The 5,061-nt window shown below is 44.7% G+C and overlaps 1 non-coding gene across 1 annotated transcript; it reads left to right on the plus strand.

The window, feature by feature from the left end:
• Window positions 1–3,567: 3,567 nt before the first annotated feature.
• On the plus strand, window positions 3,568–3,671 carry LOC120366707 (small nucleolar RNA U13). The gene has a single exon (XR_005581285.1). It is a non-coding gene; the product is annotated as a small nucleolar RNA U13 (small nucleolar RNA).
• Window positions 3,672–5,061: the final 1,390 nt, after the last annotated feature.

Below are 5,061 nucleotides of genomic sequence, written 5' to 3' on the forward strand. Positions count from 1 at the left end.
GAACCACTTGAGCCCAGGAAGCAGAGGATGCAGTAAGCCGAGATCACAAATCCGCATTCCAGTCTGGGCAACAGAGTGAGACTCTGTCTCAAAAAAAAAAAAACAGAAAGAAGAAGGAAGGAAGGAAGGAAAGGAAAGGAAAACAGTAAATGTCCCTAAATACTAGTATGTTTTTGCTAAAGAATAACAAAGAAAACAGGACATTGCCATACATAACCACAATATAATAATCAAAGTCAAGCAATTAACATTGATAAACACAATTATCTAATCTTTAAACATTTTCAGGCCAGGCACAGTGGCTCACACCTACAATCCCAGCACTTTGGGAGGCCGAGGTGGGTGGATCACTTGAGGTCAGGAGCTCCAGCCTGGAATGCATAGTGAAACCCCATCTCTATTAAAAATACAAAAATTAGCTGGGTGTGGTAGTGGGCACCTGTGATCCCAGCTGCTTGGGAGGCTGGGGCAGGAGAATCTCTAGAACCCGGGAGGCAGAGGTTGCAGTGAGCCGAGATCACACCGCTGCACTCCAGCCTGGGTGATGAGAGTGACACTCTGTCTCAAAAAAGCAGAACAAAACAAAAACAAACAAACAAACAAACAAAAACTATTTAAAATGTGCCGGTAGTCCCAACAATGCCCTTTACAGCAAAATAAGACTTTTTTTCTGTTCCTGGATCCAGTCTGGATTATGCTTTGCATTTACCTGCCTCATCTCCTCAGTCTTCCTTAATCTGTACTTTCTTCATCTTTTATGACATTGGCCTTGTTTGAAGGACATAGGCAGGTTGTCTTGCAGAATGTATCTTGGGTTCACACTGACATGTCTGATTCCAGTCCAAGGTCTCAGGATTATTCTAGCCTTACGTCCTTTCCAGATTTGCAATGCCTTTCCCAGACAGTGAGAAACATGGCTCTCATTATCTATATTTTACTCATTTGCTCAATCCTCATATACATATAGTCTCAGAATTCCTAACCATACCCCTGTGTAAAAAAATAAATAAATAAATCACTAACTAAAGTACAACATTTGGCTGAGCATGGTGACTCATGCCTGTAATCCAAGCACTTTGGGAGGCTGAGGCGGGAGGATCACTTGAGCCCAGGAGTTCAAGATCAGCCTGGGCAACACAGAGACGCTCCATCTCTATTTAAAACATAAGATTAGGTCAGGCACAGTGGCTCACACCTGTAATCTCAGCACTCTGGAAGGTCGAGGCGGGTGGATCACGAGGTCAGGAACTCGAGACCAGCCTGGCCAAGATGACAAAACCCCATCTCTACTAAAAACACAAAAATTAGCCAGGCGTGGTGGCAAGCGCCTGTAATCCCGGCTGCTTGGGAGGCTAAGGCAGAGAATAGCTTGAACCCAGGAGGCAGAGGTTGCAGTGAGCTGACATCAGTCCACTGCACTCCAGCCTGAGTGACAGAGCAAGACTGTGTCTCAAAAAATAAAAGTAAAAATAAAAAAATACAATATCTGTGTGCAGTCATTTTTGCTTTTTGTCTTATGGTATCCAGTCAACATAATTGTTTCCCAAAGTTACTTAGTTATTTTCTTCCCCATGCCCGTTAGCGTGGTTATGTTATTCATTTGTAATATGCTTGGGTTCCTTTGTTTCTGTTTATGTTCCATTTTGGGTCCCCCCAATCCTAGTTTATTTTAATGTACTTATGTTTTCACCCACTTCCTCACTTTCCTATATCTACTTTTGGAATGTGTGAAACATTACTATGCTTCTAAAAGAGGCAAAACCATACCAAAAGAATACAAGTGTTCCTCCCTGCTCACTCCCACTTCCCATCCCCTCCTTTCCACCATGTTCCATCGCATTCCCTTTAGGTAACACATCTCGTTCATTATTGTTTCATGTGCAAGCTCGGGGTGAATGTGTTGGGCCTCGGGAGGTGGATTCCCATGATTCCATGCTCCGGTTCCCTTCTGCAGTAAATGTAGCCAAAGTCCTGACTGCAAATGTCCATGCTTTTTAGATTTCCTGGATATAATGTATTGAAGAGGGTGGGGGAATTCGCCTGAGTGCATGGTTGTGGGATCACCCAGAAATTAAGGAGTTTCACCGTTTTATTTAGTTTAGGGTTTAAAAAGGTAAAGTGTGTTCTGTATAGCTGCATGAAAACAGCCAGTTGCATGGCAAAAATGATGCCATCTTGAAGCAAACCTACCATCATGATCAGTGTTTGACTCCTGCATACCAAGGTATTCTGCAGCAAGGTTTTTAAACAGTTCCTGCACTACAGATAACCTTAATAACAATGCTTATTTAACCTCCCCAGTTTTTGTTTTGTTTTGTTTTGTTTTGTTTTGTTTTGTTTTGTTTTGAGACAGAGTCTGACTCTGTCGTGCAGGCTGGAGTGCAGTGGCATGATCTCGGCTCACTGCAACCTCTGTCTCCTGGGTTCAAGTGATTCTCCTGCCTCAGTCTTCTGAGTAGCTGGGATTACAGGTGCCTGTCACCACACCTGGCTAATTTTTGCATTTTTAGTAGAGACCGTGTTTCACTGTGTTAGCCAGGCTGGTCTCAAACCCCTGACCTCAAGTGATCCACTCATCTTGGCCTCCCAAAGTGTTGAGATTGCAGGCATGAGCCACTGTGCCTGACCTCCCCAGTTTTCAAGAGTTTTGGCAAGAAAGCCTAAGACCAGACTGGCTGGACATGGCTTCACTCTAAAAGCATGCTATAGAAAGGATACTTTCTGATGAGCAGGTGCAAGGTTTCACCCTCTTAGAGCTCCCTGAGACATGGCTTATATTCCTAAGTCCCTATTAAATATTTCTTTCTGGCTGGGCATGGTGGCTCATGCCTGTAATACCAGCACTTTGGGAGGCCGAAGATGGTGGATCACAAGGTCAGGAGTTCGAGACCAGCCTGGCCAATGTGGTGAAACCCCGTTTCTAACTAAAGATACAAAAAAATAGCCGGGCGCAGTGGCTCAAGCCTGTAATCCCAGCACTTTGGGAGGCCGAGGCGGGTGGATCACAAGGTCGAGAGATCGAGACCATCCTGGTCAACATGGTGAAACCCCGTCTCTACTAAAAGTGCAAAAAATTAGCTGGGCATGGTGGCACGTGCCTGTAATCCCAGCTACTCAGGAGGCTGAGGCAGGAGAATTGCCTGAGCCCAGGAGGCGGAGGTTGCGGTGAGCCGAGATCGCGCCATTGCACTCCAGCCTGGGTAACAAGGGCGAAACTCCGTCTCAAAAAAAAAAAAAAAAAAAAAAAAAAAAAAGAAAAAAGAAAAAAGATACAAAAAAATAGCCAGGCGTGGTGGCAGGTGCCTGTAATCCCAGCTACTCAGGAAGCTGAGGCCGGAGAATTGCTTGAACCCAGGAAGCAGAGGTTGCAGTGAGCCGAGATCGTGTGATCACACTCCAGCCTGGGAGACAGGGCAAGACTCCATCTCAAAAAAAAAAAAAAAAAAATTCTTTCTGAGAAACTGGGTTTGTCAGCCTCGTTCTTCAGCCTTTAGGGGTGGGTTTGCATATACCAGCTATTGTGGAACATTTGCTGAGCCAGGCAGGAGCTGAAAAACCAAAACATTGATCCTTCTGAGGTTCCTAAGCATGATGATTGAGTGTTCATGTGCTTATGTGAGATGTGCCTCTATCGAACTTTGTTATAACATCAGTACATTATTCATCTGATATGAAAAAGAAAGAAATGGCTAAGGGGAATGAAGCATCTGTGCGTGAAATCCCAGGGTGGCCAGCAACATCTATGTGGGGTGGTATTATACCTCTGTTAGTTGCCTGTGGACCTCCGCATGAGTAGCGGGACATCCCGAAAACACAGGAGGAATCATTACCTGAAAGCCATATAGTGCACTGTGGTAGGGGAGGATGGTGGCTAACCTACCGAGTGGGCTAGCCACTTTTCTGGGCTGTTCATTTGGCATTGGCGGCCCAGCTAGCAGCAGAAGCGAAAACTAAATGGCTAGGGGAAGAATTGCAATGAGAAAAAGACATGTGACTTTCGACTTCTCTCCTTGCATCTCACATAAAGAAGAAATTTGACGACCAAGAGAACAAAAATTAAAAGCTTAGCATGTAGATAGATCGGTCCGCATAGGAGGAATGAAATGGAAATGACCAGAAATCAGAGCTGCCATACCTAAGCCTGACTGGGATGTGAAAACTTGAAATCCCTGGGAATGTTGCAGAGAGGAATATTCCAGTGACATAGAAGTCATAGCTGGATAGGGGAATGAAGATCATTGGCAAGCTCGCCCCTTATGTACAGGAAAGTGAAAGCTGAACAACTCCAGCAAAATGGGAGTCGACCAATCCAGGAGACTCTCACTATCAGGGTATATCACTCTCACTATTACTATCTCACTGCGACAGAACTCATAAAGATTGCGAAGATGTTTAAACAACCATCTAAGGAAGCACTGACCTCTTGGATGGTCCGATTGTGAGACACAGGGTTTTTCTTTAGCTGGGAATCGAGCAGAGAAAAATGAGTAACATCATTACCCATCCAGCCCTGTGGTGACACCTTTCTAACCCAGGAATAATAATCTTGTGGAATGGATTATTCTAGCTATGAGACAGGCTTGGCCTAATGAAAAAGATTTACCGTGCGGGACTACCTGCTGGTGGTCAATCAAATAGGCCCTGGGGCTTCTCCAGGAATTAGGAATGAGGCAAGCCTGATAGAGCAGTTTTTACTGCCAGGGTGAAAAAGAAATTGCTACAGCATGCACCAAGAGAATGCTATGGCCCTTTGCTGTCTTTGTTCAGGCCTGGAGTGGAACAAGATGCGTATGATGTGGGACAAGCCATTGCAAATTTGGGGAAAAAACTGAGCAAACCAGGCACAGGGTAAGCTTGGGAACCCGATGAGGGCTAGCAAAAGGGAAAAAGAAAATCTCACAGCAAGAAAGAGGAAAAAAAGGGAAACGGATAGAGATGAGAAGCACATGTTAAGTAAATGTGGCATAATTTACTAGGAGCACAAACAGCCCAATAAAAAATAGACAAACAACCTACTACTGTATTAGCAGCCTCAAAGAGGAAACTACAGCCTGAACAGCC

This window comes from Saimiri boliviensis, chromosome X (assembly GCF_048565385.1).
Source record: "Saimiri boliviensis isolate mSaiBol1 chromosome X, mSaiBol1.pri, whole genome shotgun sequence".
NCBI lineage: Eukaryota > Metazoa > Chordata > Mammalia > Primates > Cebidae > Saimiri > Saimiri boliviensis.